The sequence below is a fragment of the Bufo bufo genome, chromosome 1 (assembly GCF_905171765.1).
Source record: "Bufo bufo chromosome 1, aBufBuf1.1, whole genome shotgun sequence".
Lineage (NCBI taxonomy): Eukaryota > Metazoa > Chordata > Amphibia > Anura > Bufonidae > Bufo > Bufo bufo.
Window position 1 is genome coordinate 690587964 of NC_053389.1, and position 18410 is coordinate 690606373.

The following is an 18410-nucleotide window of genomic DNA, read 5'->3' on the forward strand; positions in this document are numbered from 1 at the left end:
TAAGCGCTCCCATGCACAGTCTGTTCGAGCTGAGCTCACACAGGCAAGGTGCAAGCTTAAAGATAAACTAGATACTCGTACAAAATACCTCCTTTCGCAGGGCAGGAGACACTTTTTTGAATATGGCAATAAGTGTGGTAGACTCTTGGCCAGATCCTTACGCGAACAAAGGGCAAGGAACTACATCCCACGCATTACCCCACCACGGGGACCGGTATTACACAATCCTGACTCTATCACAGAAGCTTTTTCCCACTTTTATCAGAACCTGTACAATCTTCCTCAGTCCAGTCAAACGAGTCAGGCATTGGACTCGGCCATGAGCTCCTATTTGGCTAGGTCGGGTTTACCAAAACTGCCAAGTGAGGCCCTTGAGAGTTTGAACAGTCCGTTTACCGCTGATGAGATTGAGGAGGCTCTGAAGTCGATGCAGCCTAGTAAGGCTCCAGGCCCCGACGGCCTACCGGCCTCCTATTATAAGAGATTCCTCCCCCTTCTGCATACTCCCCTTACCAATGCCTTGAATAAATTAAGCTCCTGAGTCCCTCTCCCTAAAGATATGTCGCATGCACACATTACTGTTATCCATAAGGAAGGTAAGGACCCGACCGCTTGTGCCAGTTACCGGCCCATATCTCTACTCAATGTAGACATTAAGCTCTTGGCAAAAGTATTGGCCACCCGCCTGACTCCTTTCCTGGCTGACCTTATACACTTAGATCAGGTTGGTTTCATTCCCTCAAGGGAGGCGAGAGATAACACCACAAAAGTTTTGAACCTGGTCCATCTTGCCAAGATTCAACGTTCCAACCTATGTCTCCTATCCACGGATGCCGAAAAGGCTTTTGACAGGGTTGGATGGCCATGGTTGTTTGCAGTATTAAACCATGTGGGTGTGGAGGGTTCTCTATTGACATGGATCCGTTTCCTATATTCTTCTCCCTCGGCAGCCACAAAGGTTAATGGTGTCCTCTCGCCTCCCTTTGAGATTAGGAATGGTACGCGCCAGGGTTGTCCTTTGTCTCCTCTAATTTTTATCCCCACTTTAGAACCACTCCTGAGGACTATAAGGAAAAACCCTGACATCTCTGGACTGATGGTGAGAGAAAAGGAGTTTAAGATAGCAGCCTATGCATATGACCTGATAATTATGATTACCAAACCTCGGGTCACCTTCCCTAACCAAATTGAGGAATTCAAAGTATTCCATAACTTGTCCAATCTGAAAATTAACTTACAGAAGTCTGAAGCGCTTAATGTCTCCATTCCATCCGCTCTCGAAGCCGAACTGGCGGGTTCCTTACCTTTCCGCTGGACGACAGGCGCCATTAAATACTTGGGCATGATGATCCCCAAAGATTTGCGAGAGCTATTCCCAAGGAATTTTACCCCCCTCCTGAGTCGGATCAGAGAAGACCTCAAGAGGTGGTCCAAAGGCCTATATACGTGGTTCGGCAGGTGTGCCATTTTTAAGATGAATGTCCTTCCACGCCTATTGTATTTGTTCCAGACCCTCCCCATCCACATTCCGGCCAGTTTCTTCTCTATTGTACATCGTGACCTCTTTAAATTTCTGTGGGCTGGGAAGAGTTCAAGACTGTCTAGATCCTTATTACATGTGCCAAAGGAAAGGGGGGGCCTAGGGATTCCTGACCTAAGGAAGTATTATGCAGCCTCTATGTTTCAACGTGTGGTAGACTGGTCCCGACATACCCAGTTCAAACAATGGATTTCCATTGAGCAATTCACATCCCGGACTCCTTTGGCCCTTTTGCCATGGACAGATAGGAAAGTTCCTAGTGACCTCTCCTCTCATTCTCTCATAGGCCCTACCCTGGCTCAATTCCGTAAGTACCAACAGATCTCAACAATCTCCCCCATGCCATCCCCGATGTTCCCTGTCTTGGGTCATCCGGACTTCCCGGCGGGTAGCTCAGGGGGTCCGTTTGCACAGTGGAGATCGAGTGGTAGGTGTCGGGCACCATTCTTTAGAACATCTGGTAGGTGGCTTACTTACTCGGAACTATTAGGACTGACGGATCCCTGCCCTCTAGGTCCTTGGAGATCAAGACAGCTTCACAATTTCCTTTCTTCTATTCCTTCCTCTTAGGGGTCTGATAGGGCACTCACTCCTTTTGAAAAGACATGTATTGGCTCCGGCCTTTATCGGCACTCTCTCTCAGAATTATACAAGGCATTGGTAACGCCGGGATCGGACTATCTCCCCTCTTACTCAGCCAAATGGGCTCAGGACTTGCAGAAGGATATCTCCTCCGACCAGTGGCTTAGAATTCTCCAGTTTGCCCATAAATCATCCATTGCCAGCAAATATCAGGAGGCCAGTTACAAATTGCTGTCAAGATGGTATTATGTCCCACCCGTCTCCAGAGAATGTTCCCGTCGGCATCTCCTCTATGCTGGCGATGTGACTCCCACCAAGGTTCCCTCCTACATATTTTCTGGCAATGTGACAAAATCAAACCTTTCTGGGAATCTGTTCATGAGACCCTGACTTCCATTGTTCCATTTTCAATTCCTAACACACCAGAGTTTTTCTTACTCTTTCTCTCGGATTTACCGTTGATGCTATTTCAACTTTCCTGTTTGCGTCACCTGGTTATAGCAGCTGGATCTTGTGTCCCTGCGAGGCGGAAGTCTGTTTCTCCTCCCTCCATGGGAATGTGGATTCAGAAGGTTGAAGAGATACGGAGAATGGAGGAACTCACAGCATCTTTGAAAGGTGGTAACAAAGCTTTTGTTGCTATGTGGTCCCTCTGGTTCACCTTTCAGGACTCTTCGGAGTATCGGAATTTGCTGGCTTGAGAGTCCCGTCTGGATACTCCTGTACACTTCATTTATCCCCCCCTGCTACCTTAATCCCTTGCCCCTTAATTCCTCCTTTTGTATCCTTGTCTTGTGCCCCCCCCCTCATTAATGTTTTTGTTTGTTGTTGAATTTTCTTTTATTTTTATGCTGAGGCCACGTCTTCTTTGGCCCTTTGATTTTTGTTTGGTTCTTGTCAGATGAATCAAGGTGCTTTATTGTCACCATAGGCTGAATATCAAACACAGACTAATGTGTTGTAATTACAGGGAGTGCAGAATTATTAGGCAAGTTGTATTTTTGAGGATTAATTTTATTATTGAACAACAACCATGTTCTCAATGAACCCAAAAAACTTATTAATATCAAAGCTGAATATTTTTGGAAGTAGTTTTTAGTTTGTTTTTAGTTTTAGCTATTTTAGGGGGATATCTGTGTGTGCAGGTGACTATTACTGTGCATCATTATTAGGCAACTTAACAAAAAGCAAATATATACCCATTTCAATTATTTATTTTTACCAGTGAAACCAATATAACATCTCAACATTCACAAATATACATTTCTGACATTCAAAAACAAAACAAAAACAAATCAGTGACCAATATAGCCACCTTTCTTTGCAAGGACACTCACAAGCCTGCCATCCATGGATTCTGTCAGTGTTTTGATCTGTTCACCATCAACATTGCGTGCAGCAGCAACCACAGCCTCCCAGACACTGTTCAGAGAGGTGTACTGTTTTCCCTCCTTGTAAATCTCACATTTGATGATGGACCACAGGTTCTCAATGGGGTTCAGATCAGGTGAACAAGGAGGCCATGTCATTAGATTTTCTTCTTTTATACCCTTTCTTGCCAGCCACGCTGTGGAGTACTTGGACGCGTGTGATGGAGCATTGTCCTGCATGAAAATCATGTTTTTCTTGAAGGATGCAGACTTCTTCCTGTACCACTGCTTGAAGAAGGTGTCTTCCAGAAACTGGCAGTAGGACTGGGAGTTGAGCTTGACTCCATCCTTAACCCGAAAAGGCCCCACAAGCTCATCTTTGATGATACCAGCCCAAACCAGTACTCCACCTCCACCTTGCTGGCGTCTGAGTCGGACTGGAGCTCTCTGCCCTTTACCAATCCAGCCACGGGCCCATCCATCTGGCCCATCAAGACTCACTCTCATTTCATCAGTCCATAAAACCTTAGAAAAATCAGTCTTGAGATATTTCTTGGCCCAGTCTTGACGTTTCAGCTTGTGTGTCTTGTTCAGTGGTGGTCGTCTTTCAGCCTTTCTTACCTTGGCCATGTCTCTGAGTATTGCACACCTTGTGCTTTTGGGCACTCCAGTGATGTTGCAGCTCTGAAATATGGCCAAACTGGTGGCAAGTGGCATCTTGGCAGCTGCACGCTTGACTTTTCTTTGTTCATGGGCAGTTATTTTGCGCCTTGGTTTTTCCACACGCTTCTTGCAACCCTGTTGACTATTTTGAATGAAACGCTTGATTGTTCGATGATCATGCTTCAGAAGCTTTGCAATTTTAAGAGTGCTGCATCGCTCTGCAAGATATCTCAGTATTTTTGACTTTTCTGAGCCTGTCAAGTCCTTCTTTTGACCCATTTTGCCAAAGGAAAGGAAGTTGCCTAATAATTATGCACACCTAATATAGGGTGTTGATGTCATTAGACCACACCCCTTCTCATTACAGAGATGCACATCACCTAATATGCTTAATTGGTAGTAGGATTTCGAGCCTATACAGCTTGGAGTAAGACAACATGCATAAAGAGGATGATGTGGTCAAAATACTCATTTGCCTAATAATTCTGCACGCAGTGTATTTGTGCATTGTTGGATTATGCTCCATGATGTCAGTCGGCATGGGTCCGACTATTATTTTCTAATGTATGAATGTGATTCAACATGCAATAATTTTGTTACTTTTGCAAAGTAGAAATAAAGAATTAAAAAAAAAAAGAACATCTTGCCTACTGTGAAGCATGGCGGGGGGTCAATCATGCTTTGGGGCTGTTTTGCTTCTACAGGTACAGGGAAGCTTCAGCGTGTGCAAGGTACCATGAATTCTCTTCAGTACCAGGAGATATTGGATGAAAATGTGATGCAGTCCATCACAAACCTGAGGCTTGGGAGACGTTGGACCTTTCAACAGGACAATGATCCCAAGCATACCTCCAAGTCCACTAGAGCATGGTTGCAGATTAAAGGCTGGAACATTTTGAAGTGGCCATCGCAGTCACCAGACTTAAATCCGATTGAGAACCTCTGGTGGGACTTAAAGAAAGCAGTTGCAGCGCGCAAGCCTAAGAAAGTGACTGAACTGGAGGCTTTTGACCATGAATAATGGGCGAAGATACCCGTAGATCGCTGCAAGACACTTGTGTCAAGCTATGCTTCTCGTTTAAAAGCTGTTATAACTGGAAAAGGATGTTGTACTAAGTACTAAGATTGAATGTCACTTGGGGGTTGAATAAAACTGATAATGATGTGAGCACAGAAAAGATATTTGTGGTTATTTCATTATAAATGTTATGTTATATTTGTCTGACTTACAAGTGCCTCTTTGATTTAATTGTAAACAAGATGACTGAAATGATCAAAATCAATGTCAAACTGGCCAAAACACTCAATTTCAGTGGGGGTTGAATAATTTTGAACACAACTGTATATTTCTTCTATAAAACAACCAGATGGCAGCCTAACTCATGAAACTCCAGAGATTTCTAGGGCTTTTAAAGAGTTCTACTCTGCACTGTACAATCTCCATCAGACGGAAACGCCTGATCGGGAACTCCAAAGGGAACACCGCATTAGGGACTTCTTGGATTCTCTCCACCTCCCGGTCATTACACCGGAAGAATCTTCGTACCTCACTAGACTGATAACGACTGAAGAAGTAGTCATCACTCTTAAAGGCTTCCCACCTGGCAAGAGTCCAGGACCAGACGGTCTGTCCTTGCTATATTATAAAAAGTTTCAGGATATCCTCATCCCCAGGTTTACAGAAGTCTGCAATGCCTTACTACAAGGTGACTCTTTGCCCAAACAGACACTAGAATCTTTTGTCACCCTAATCCCTAAGGAAGGAAAAGACCCCCAAAACTGTGGGAGCTACCGTACGATTTCCCTCCTGAACCTGGACTTAAAACTTTGGGCCAAGATCTTGGCATGCAGATTGGGCAAGTTCTTGCCAGCTCTGATAGGACATGAGCAATCGGGTTTTGTCCAGGGTCGGGAGGGGAAAGATAATTTTCACAGAATATTCCATGCCATACATATGGCACATAAAAAGAACCTCCCCCTAGCTTTACTCGTGTCACGGCCATGGCTATGAACGTGACTCCTGAACCGCATGCGGTTGTCAGCGGTTTAGTTTGGTTGTCAATCACAGGTGAGGGCTGTGGTATTTGCCTCACCTGTGGTTGCCGCTGGCAACAGTATGTACGTGGCAGCTTGCTATGTTATGCATGCGGTTTCGTGTGATATGTATGTCTGTGTGCACTCTGTCTTATGTGTGGTGTGCACTTACATCTTCCCTTCACCGTGGTTGCCCGTGGCAACGTTTGGTTGTAGTGTGTACATGTGGTGGCAGTGTCCCGGCCTTCGGGCTGACTCCCAGGACATGCTTGCCACGCATGTCGTTGCCTGCGGCAACAGCCACAGTGTGTTCTTCAGTTGGACACTGTCTGTTTGAGTTTGTGTTTCCCTTCCCTGGTGCTGGAAGGGTTAACTCCCTTCCCAGTGTGTGTGTGACTCACTGGGTGTGTCTGACTGCTGGGTGTGGCTTCTTGGCCTATTAAGCCTCACTGTTAGCATATGTCTGTGGGTTGCTTCAGCCATGCTTAGCTGGAGCAGCCTTCTGTGTTTACCAACTGCCAGTGAGAGCCACCCTTGTGGTTCATAAATATTATGTCACATTAAGTTTATGTTCATCTTTATGTGTGATGTCTATGTGATGGTCTGTTGGGATTTTCCTATGTTGTTTAGTGCAGCTTATGGATCTGGATTCCTGTTTGCACAGGGATCCAGTCAGCAAGGCTGTGGCAGGTAGGTGGAACTCGGATAGTTCACCTGCCATATCCGTAAGTCTGTTTGTGTTCCCCTTTTCCCTGCAGCTTGGCCAGTGAGACCCCTGTTCCTCCGTGTCCAGTAGGAACAGGCCGTCTTACCTTGACTCCTAGTCCAGGGACCGGTCGGAGGGTGAGTTAGGGATCCGAGGTTCCGGAGCATGGGTCCTCCTACCTTAAAGGTCGGCCCATGCAGCTAGGAGTTAGGGTCAGGTTAGGGATGGTTTAGGAGGTGACCTGCTCCCTAATCCTGTTGTCCTGGCCGAGCAGCCATAACATCACGTGGCATCGCACGGCTGAGGATTTTCCCCATCCTCAGCCGTGACAACTCGGCCTCGATGCCGAAAAGGCGTTCAATATGGTCAATTGGATGTTTATGAAGTTGATCCTGCAACGCTTTGCCTTTCCAGACGCTTTTACTCAGGCAATCTTTACTCTCTACCAGAATCCCCATGCCAGATTGAAAGTCAATGGCATGCTCTTGCCGACTTTTGATATTACCAACGGGACCAGGCAGCAGTGACCCCTGTCCCCCTCTTTATTTATCTTAGTAGTAGAGACACTCTTACAATTAGTCAGACAATCGCCAGATATCCCGGGAGTTAAATACGGCCAGAGAGAATTAAAATGCACTGCATTTGCAGATGACTTGCTGTTTTTATAATGGATCCTGAGAAGGGACTAGACCCCTTGGTGAATAGTATAGACATATATAGCTCACTCTCAGACTTTAAGGCCTCTTTCACACTTGCGTTGTCCGGATCCGGCGTGTACTCCACTTGCCGGAATTACACGCCGGATCCGGAAAAACGCAAGTGTACTGAAAGCATTTGAAGACGGAACCGTCTTCCAAATGCGTTCAGTGTTACTATGGCACCCAGGACGCTATTAAAGTCCTGGTTGCCATAGTAGGAGCGGGGAGCGGGGGAGCAGTATACTTACAGTCCGTGCGGCTCCCGGGGCGCTCCAGAGTGACGTCAGAGCGCCCCATGCGCATGGATGACGTGATCCATGTGATCACATGATCCATGCGCTTGGGGCGCCCTGACGTCACTCTGGAGCGCCCGGGGAGCCGCACGGACGGTAAGTACACTGCTCCCCCGCTCCCCGCTACACTTTACCATGGCTGCCAGGACTTTAGCGTCCCGGCAGCCATGGAAACCACTCTGAAAAAGCTAAATGTCGGCTCCGGCAATGCGCCGAAACGACGTTTAGCTTAAGGCCGGATCCGGATCAATGCCTTTCAATGGGCATTAATTCCGGATCCGGCCTTGCGGCAAGTGTTCCGGATTTTTGGCCGGAGCAAAAAGCGCAGCATGCTGCGGTATTTTCTCCGGCCAAAAAACGTTCCGTTCCGGAACTGAAGACATCCTGATGCATCCTGAACGGATTTCTCTCCATTCAGAATGCATTAGGATAATCCTGATCAGGATTCTTCCGGCATAGAGCCCCGACGACGGAACTCTATGCCGGAAGACAAGAACGCAAGTGTGAAAGAGCCCTTAGGTGAATCATACCAAATCCGAGTTACTAAATATCTCTCTACCAGAATCCAAGGTAGCTGATTTACGCGCCCGCCTTCCATTCCATTGGACTAAAGGGCCAATTAAATACCTAGGGATCCAAATCCCCAGGGACACTAATGACTTATACCGGCACAACTACGCCCCCCTTCTAGGAGAAATACAACGTCTGCTTCAAACTTACAATCTACCCTATCTCTCCTGGATGGGACAGAAAAACATTCTAAAGGCCTACGTGATGCCCAAAATTCTGTACATCATGCAATTAGTTCCTATATGGCTCCCTAAATCCTTTCTCTCGAATGTGCGGGGTATGTTTTCTAAATTCCTATAGAATGGCAGGAAACCCCGGATCTCTCACGAAATCCTGGTCAGGTGTAAGGGGCGAGGAGGTCTGGGAGTACCTGACGTTTCTAGATATTATAGAGCGATACAACTCAATAGATGGCTGGAAATGATAGACCCCAAGAGACAACCAGACGTACACGCCATTTGTAGACATAGTGCAGGCCAACAATTCCAGAAACACCTATGGCTTCCAGATAAGACTATAGATCGCGATATGACTGTAGACCCTATGCTTCGAGGGCTCGGAGAGGTATGGAGAGACATGAGTAAAATCTTGGCCCCTATTCCATCTCCCCTGATGCCGGTGAGCCTTATTCCGGACTTCCTAAATCGAGCTAGCCTGGATAAGCCGCAGTTGTGGACCTCCCTGACATCGATCAGAATTAGTGAAGTCACCCCTGACGTGGAGTCCTCCATTCTAGGAGCGCCTCCACGTTCTATTATTGACTCCCCAGGGTTTTTTCTCATGAAACCTCATATCAGGGCTGTGTGCGGAGAGTTGAAGTAGCGGTACTCCCTCCAAAGGTCTTTAACCGAATTCGAGAAATTGGTCTCCTCGCCACTTCCTGCTGCTAGGAAAGTAGCGAATCTCTACCCACTAGTAGGAGGCTGGGGTGAACGTCTGAAACCTCTGTACCTCAGAGAATGGGAAAGGAAATTAAATAGGGTTCTGAATGATGCAGAGATCAAACGGGTGCTGGACACACTCACATGGGTTCTCTACCTGTATCCTTCTACAGGAGAACCATTTCAAACTACTTTCAAGGTGGTACAAAACCCCTGACTTTCTCTTCAAGAGAGGTCTATCTGCTACAAGAGAGTGTTGGAGGTGTGGGGGCAGAATAGGTTCTCTGTCGCATATTTGGTGGGACTGCCCTCGGATTAAGTCCTATTGGGAAGAAGTGGAGGCATTGATCCAGAAACTCACAACCCCCTTTTTCAGACTTACACTAGAGATGGTAGTTCTAGCTCTCCCTACCCCCCAATATTCCCCATCCAAACGGAATCTAATATCACACCTTCTAGCAGCTGCCAAAATTGTAATTCCCCTGCATTGGCTAGACACAAACCCTCCCTCCATACAAGAATGGAAGGCTAAGGTCAATCAAATCTGTCGGTTCGAAGAGATGTCTGGATTAACGGGACTCATGATAAGTTCTTGAAGTTGTGGAGCCCTTGGAGGCCTCTGGCGGAGGTGACTCCTGATTAAATTGCTACACCAGCATACAGATAGGAGGCATCATTGGGCTGTGTCTTTCCCTCCCCCCCTCCCCCATCCCTGCTTTCTCTTGGCCCTTTCTTTCCTCTCTACTCTTTTTTTTCTCATATTTTCCTATCTTTACTTCTATTTCTGTCTCCCTAAATAAATCAAACTTAAAACCTCAGGGAAGAGAGTCAGAATTGATGGGGTTTTTTCCACTCTCATAGTACCTTCCATTTGAGGGGGACCTGAACAATAATAACAATAATAATAATAATCCATGTATGTATAAGGCTGGATCAATAAGCTTATCATTGTAAGACATTGGATACAAATACTACATGGCTATACCTGTACCTGTCATGTTCTTCTGATTTTGTTATTTGAAAATTGAAAAATAAAGAACTTATAAATAAAAAATATAGCTATAATGACCCACACCTGTATTTCACACATATTACGCGAATATTACATTGCCGATTTTTCGCAATCAAGAAAATAATCTCGAATTTGCAAATATATGATGAATATTCTACCAAATATTTGCAAAATATTGCAAATTCGAATATTGTCCCTGCTGCTCATCACTAGTAGGGCTTTATCAACTTGCAGTTGTATATTTGTCTTCATGTGAAAGGGTATATTCACACAAGGCAAATATGTTGCAGACATTTTTGTGACTGTTCCACTCTTGCAAAAACAATCCTTAAACAATGGATAAAATGGGTCCAGAATTTCAACCATATTAAGGATAAAGGAATCGATTCTAAAATAATCGGATTTGTTATGAACTTAAGAAAAAAAAGTCAAATAAATCTAAAGCTCTTGCGATTCGTTTTGAACTAATTGTGTAAAAACTGCACCCATTATCATTTTACTCTTAATATTGTCATGGAAAATCGAGGAGGGAGAAGGAAGAAGATGTATGATCACATGAGTTTAGGTTCTTACCAGGAATTAGGGTGTCTAGATGGGCCTACCAAAACAAAATGATTATAGAGTGTACAAGCAACTATTGTAGTGTGACAGGGACACCATAGGGAAAGAATAGAAAGATAAAAAGCTATAATAGCATAGATGTTAAGGAATTTGATCAGAGGAAGCTGTGAGAAAGTGGAGGGCTGGTCACACTATGCTTAAATGGGTTGTCTCGTCTCACCATTACTAAGGCGCCTGAGCACTCTTCTGTTTCCCAGCCTGGAGATGGTCAGGACTGTGTCTCATCTTGCCTTAGTAACGGCAAGATGAGATGACCCGTTTAAGCTGTTTACTGTTGAAGCAGGTCAGCCTAAAAAAGCATTGTTTTATATGAACAGAGAAACCTCAAGTTTCTACAGTTCATTATTGTCAGCACAACACCCCAATAGCATTCTGCTGCAAATGCTGAGCAATTGCACATTTTTATTCAGTGCATTATAACAAAAGCATTTGACAGCAATAACGCTATTTTTATATTTGTGTTATTGAACACCTAGATGAAAAACAGTTTGCCACAAACATTGTATGGTTCACTCCGGATGCATCAGGGACCAGACTGTGTTTGTCATAAGTATTTTACTGCAATAATTTCATTGTTGAACAAGTGATATTACATGCCTAATTAAAAGACAATTCGCCACAAACACTACATTGTTATATTTGTGTTAACAGACGCATCAGGCATCAGACTATGTTTTTATAGACAATTTAGTAAGAAAGTTTTATTGATGATTTCAGTGATATTAAACGCATAGACATTTCATAGCAGACACTGTATTGTTATATTCATGTTAGCGGATATATTACTGCAACAGAACATGTGTTTCATAGACATTTTAGTAAAAAAAAAATGAATAGATTCAGATCTGTTGAGACAATTGTTACAATATAACAACCTACTGTATACTCAAATATTCAAAAGAAAATATATTTGAAATGACTGGCTCTACAAGTAGCAATTTCTGAAAAAAATTTTTTTTTATATAATGGGAAATCTAATGTATCCCCAAGTATTGTTTAATATATCGTAAATAATAGGTATATCAATATATCAAAATAAAAATCATAAAACAGTAATACTATTAAATAAAAATCTAAGACAAATGTGATCTTGGTCCAATCAGCTGCCAGTGCGGGGCTCACGCACACTGTTGTTGCATGCTAATACCAGGACTTTGTCTAATTTGTATACCAGGACTTTGTCTAATTTGTAACTGATAGAGTAAAATATATCCAATACAATGAATATTTCATACAATATTGAATAGTAGATGGCATTTATATTTTCTCTCCCTGTGTGTTAACAACTCCACATATTAACAATTGCAGTTCACTTAGCATTAGTCCAACATTATAAATTTGTTAACAATTCACACACACAGATGGGCCAAAATCAATCCAATGCTGATGACAGAATCTGTCCACAGTAGATATCAGTGGATGTTAATAAATGAGAACTAATCGTACCCACCATTCATAATGTCATTCTACTCTCAATCTACTTATGCAAATAGCTTTTCCAATTGACAAATGCAAATCAACTAATAACTTCCAAATAGCGTTATGTCCACAATAAATACTGATAATTCAGGCCTAATTATAGCCACAGTATCTTCCATCAATTCTATCAAGGGGTTAATATTCAATGGTTAGACACACTGTTGTGATTTCTTATGCTCTTGGACTCCTCCCAGCCTCTGCCGTTAAAAACTGTAGTGACTTTAACTTTAAACTCACGGTCAAGGAGCATCTCTCACCCACTCCTGGCTTTTGGGATTCACAATGTCTTTATCGCTGTTGGCTGGTTCTTGCATGCTGTGGAGTGGGTTATATTGAAGTGCTCTCAGGCTCCCATTGGTTTCTTGGACATGCGTAGCGGCAAATGGCAGATGCCAGTACACGTGGATCGTTCACCAATGCGGAATTATGCTCTATATTATAGAAATTTGAATTCAGTTATGATAGCTGCTTAAAAGGGTTTTGTGAACATATACTAATGACCTATCTCCTGGATATGTCATCAGTATCTGATTAGTGGAGGGTCTAACATCAGGGATCCCTGTTGATCAGCTGTTTGAAAAGGCCACAATCTTCACCCTGCCCGCCAATCACAATTTTGTACATTGTATAGAGGCTGTGCTTGGTATCACACCTCAGCTCCATTCACTCCATCCAGCTGAACATAGTCCATGTGACCTATGAACGTGATGTCAGTTGACCTTTACATTGTTAAATTCATGTTAGTGGACACATTACTGCATCAGACCATGTGTTTCATAGGCATAATAATGTAATTGTTTAACCAGTGTGATATTAAACGCATTGTTGAAATACTTTTCACTGTAAACACTGCACAAGTAAATTATCAATACCAGTGTGCAGTGTGTTTTAGAAAGAGAAGGTCATTTAATTGTGCCTTTGTCTATAAATTACAGTAAACACACCTGCAATTTTGCTAGTACCAATATAATAATCTGTGTGTACCAAACCCGTGACTTTTCATTTGTAGGCTTCATATTATAATGTTGGAAAACTAAACAGTGCTAAACAAAAGACCTATGCCTCATCCTTTCAAAATCATAATGTGGGCAGTAGCAGCACCAGCCATAAGGCCAGTAGTAGTATTAGTAATAGTAGCCCACAATTCTCCCTGGCTTCCAAAAGGCACAACATTATTATTAAGGAGAAATAGGATAATATTGTGGATTGGATGACTCACTCCTCCTCTCAGTCACACCAGGATGATGTGAAGGTCACCTCTGAGCCTAACACCATATATTGGAGCCAGGGTCATCGGATTCCTTCTGCCACTCCTTGCAACTGAAACCCATACTGTGTTCTCTGACCCCATGGACTTCTGGGCAGGAATTTTGAAACCATGGCCATACTGAACCACTATGCTTGCTCTGTTCTGTCTTGTCTAGTCTCTAATTTCATCTCAGAGAGGGTTCTCAGTGCAGAAGAAGGCTTCATGACATTCAAATGGACACAGTCATCCTCCTCTATTGTATAAAATATCACATTTACATCATACATTTTTGTCACCTAACATCACAAAAGGTGTAATACCAAGTAATCAAAAAGATATATGTACCCCAAAATAGTACCAATCAAACCGTCACCTCATCCCTCAAAAAATGAGCCCCTATAAAAGACAATCACCCAAAAAATAAAAATAAAATTATGGCTTTCAGAAAATGGAGACACTAAAACATGTTTCTTTTTTTTTCAAAAATGCTTTTATTGTGTTAAACTTATATAAATTCAAAAAGTAGACATATTAGGTATCGGCGTATCCATAACCACCTGATCTTTAAAAATATCTCTCGATATACCCCCGAACTGTGGCAAAACAACATCACTTTGCACCATAAAGTGTGATATTGAGTGATCAGAAAATTCATTATGTACCCAAAAATGGTACCAATAAAAACTTTAACTGTTCCCGCAAAAAAATTAGCCCCCACACCATACGATCGACAGAAATTTTTTAAAAAAATAGATGGGTTTCAGAAAATGAAGACACAAAAACATGATTTTTGTTTTCTAAAATGCTATAGTATGTAAAACCGAAACAAAAAAATATATATACACATATTTGGTATTGTTTCGTCTGTATCAACCTGCTCTGTAAAAACAACAAATTATCTATCCTGTCAGAAGAACACCATAAAAAACAAAAAATAAAAAGGGTGCCAAAACAGACATTTTGTGTTCACCTTGCCTCACAATAAGTGTAATATTGAGAGATTAAAAATCACATGTACCCCAAAATAGTACCAATAAAACTGTCAGCCAATCCCATAGTTTCCAAAATAGGGTCAGTTTTTGGGAGTCTCTACTGTAGGGGTGCATCAGGAGGGCGTCAAATGTGACATGGCAACTTAAAATTATCCCAGCAAAATCTGCCACCCAAAATCCATATGTTGCATCTTTCCTTCTGCGCCATACCATGTGCCCATACAGCAGTTTATGACCCCATATGGGGTGTTTCTGTAAACTGCAGAATCAGGGTAATAAATATTGAGTTTTGTTTGACTGTTAATCCTTCCAGTGTTACAGGATTTTTTTTTTATAAAAATCGAAAAGTCTGCAAACAAAAGTGAAATTCCACCTTCATTTTTCTTTCATTCTTATGGAACACCTAAAGGGTTAACAAAGTTTGTAAAATCAGTATTGAATAATTTTAGGGTAGCAGGTTCTAAAAAGGAGTCATTTAAGGGTGGTTTATAATATGTAAGCCCCACAAAATAACTTCATAACTGAATTAGTACTTAAAAAAGTGGGTTTGAAAATTTTCTTAAAACATTTCACAATTGCTTCTAAAATTCCAAGTCTTCTAACATCTTAAAAATAAAATGACATTTACAAAATGATGCCAACATACAGTAGAAATATGGGGAATGTTAAGTAATAAATATTTTTGAGGCATCACTATCTGTCTTAAAAGCAGAGAAATTGTAATTTTTTTTATAAATTTGAGATTTTCTTTATCAATAAATTTATTACTAACATGAAATACAATATGTCGCGAGAAAACAATCTCGGAAACGCTACTCGATAAGTAAAAGCATTCCAGAGTTATTACCACATAAAGTGAAACATGTTAGATTTGCAAAATGTGGCTTGGTCCATATAATTAAAACTGGGTTGGTCTTGAAGGGGTTAGGAAAGGGGGAGAGAAATAGCAAAAAATAAACAAAAAGATAACATCTTGTTATAAAAATTTAGAATCGATTTAGGTACAAACTTTTGAAAAATTAGGCGAATCTAACACAAAACTAATTTCAAGAAGTTTGTTTAACTCTAGAACATTTAGTATATTACATAAACAACCTGCATTTTATAAATACCATCCTATTTCTATGCTGTTCACATATAATGCCCTATTGTGTTGTAACTTTTACACTTAAGTTACTATAATGGAACATTTCCATCTCCTTTGGCTTTTGCACTGAGCAAGACTATTACAACCAGGAAGCCCCACTTATCAATATTCCGCACAAAGGAAAAGAACAGAATTCAAGCTGTTCAATTTGTCTTACAAGGACATAAAACCCACAACATAGTGATTTTGTCCTTGATTTCCATTTGTGTGAAATTCTAACTAAAACATAAGGCAGAGATGGATCTGACCTCCTCCTACGTATGTGCATTTTATGCATTGTTTTCAAAAGGATCTTTCCTTAAGTGATCCTCTGTACAGAGTGTATAATCAAAGTACATGTATGTATTGTTAGGAACTATGCAATAAACAGATCACTGAACAAGTCAGAAGCTCTGACATTGATATACACTGCTCAAAAAAATAAAGGGAACACAAAAATAACACATCCTAGATCTGAGTTAATTAAATAATCTTCTGAAATACTTTGTTCTTTACATAGTTGAATGTGCTGACAACAAAATCACACAAAAATGGAAATCAAATTTTTCAACCCATGGAGGTCTGGATTTGGAGTCACACTCAAAATTAAAGTGGAAAAACACACTACAGGCTGATCCAACTTTAATGTAATGTCCTTAAAACAAGTCAAAATGAGGCTCAGTAGTGTGTGTGGCCTCCACGTGCCAGTATGACCTCCCTACAATGCCTGTGCATGCTCCTGATGAGGTGGCGGACGGTCTCCTGAGGGATCTCCTCCCAGACCTGGACTAAAGCATCTGCCAACTCCTGGACAGTCTGTGGTGCAACGTGACGTTGGTGGATAGAGCGAGACATGATGTCCCAGATGTGCTCAATTGGATTCAGGTCTGGGGAACGGGCGGGCCAGTCCATAGCATAATTGCCTTCGTCCTTTTCAGGAACTGCTGACACACTCCAGCCACATGAGGTCTAGCATTGTCTTGCATTAGGAGGAACCCAGGGCCAACCGCACCAGCATATGGTCTCACAAGGGGTCTGAGGATCTCATCTCGGTACCTAATGGCAGTCAGGCTACCTCTGGCGAGCACATGGAGGGCTGTGCGGCCCTCCAAAGAAATGCCACCCCACACCATTACTGACCCAATGCCAAACCGGTCATGCTGGAGGATGTTGCAGGCAGCAGAACATTCTCCATGGCGTCTCCAGACTCTGTCACATGTGCTCAGTGTGAACCTGCTTTCATCTGTGAAGAGCACAGGGCGCCAGTGGCTAATTTGCCAATCTTGGTGTTCTCTGGCAAATGCAAAACGCTGTAAGCACAACCCCCACCTGTGGATGTCGGGCCCTCATTTTACCCTCATGAAGTCTGTTTCTGACCGTTTGAGCAGACACATGCACATTTGTGGCCTGCTGGAGGTCATTTTGCAGGGCTCTGGCAGTGCTCCTCCTGTTCCTCCTTGCACAAAGGCCGAGGTAGCGGTCCTGCTGCTGGGTTGTTGCCCTCCTACGGCCTCCTCCACATCTCCTGATGTACTGGCCTGTCTCCTGGTAGCGCCTCCATGCTCTGGACACTACGCTGATTGCCACAGCTCGCATTGATGTGCCATCCTGGATAAGCTGCACTACATGAGCCACTTGTGTGGGTTGTAGACTCCGTCTCATGCTACCACTAGAGTGAAAGCACCGCCAGCATTCAAAAGTGACCAAAACATCAGCCAGGAAGCATAGGAACTGAGAAATGGTCTGTGATCACCACCTGCAGAACCACTCCTTTATTGGGGGTGTCTTGCTAATTGCCTATAATTTCCACCTGTTGTCTATCCCATTTGCACAACAGCATGTGAAATTGTTTGTCACTCAGTGTTGCTTCCTAAGTGGACAGTTTGATTTCACAGAAGTGTGATTGACTTGGAGTTACATTGTGTTGTTTAAGTGTTCCCTTTATTTTTTTGAGCAGTGTACAATTAGTGGAATAGAAGTCATTGAATTAACACTGAATTTATCCTATATGTTAATTTTTATCATTCTTTTATCATGTGCATTGTTTTATTCTAACATGGTAACATAGTTTAGGCTGAAAAAATACATCTGTCCATCCAGTTCAGCCTGTTATCCTGCAAGTTGATCCAGAGGAAGACAAAAAAAATCCTGTGAGGTAGAAGCCACTTTTTCCCACTTTAGGGGAAAAATTCCTTCCCGACTCCAATCAGGCAATCAGAATAATTCCCTGGATCAATGACCGCTCTCTAGTAGCTATAGCCTGTAATATTATTACACTCCAGAAATACATCCAGGCCCCTCTTGAACTCTTTTAGTGAACTCACCATCACCACCTCCTCAGGCAGAGAGTTATATAGTCTCACTGCTCTTACCGTAAAGAATCCTCTTCTATGTTTGTGTACAAACCTTCGTTCCTCCAGATGCAGGGGATGTCCCCTCATCACAGTCACAGTCCTGGGGATACATAGATTATGGGAGAGATCTCTGTACTTACCCCTGATATATTTATACAAGGTTATTAGATGCCCACACATTCCTGTTATTACTTTAGTTGCCCTCCTCTGAACCCTTTCAAGCTCTGCTATGTCTGTCTT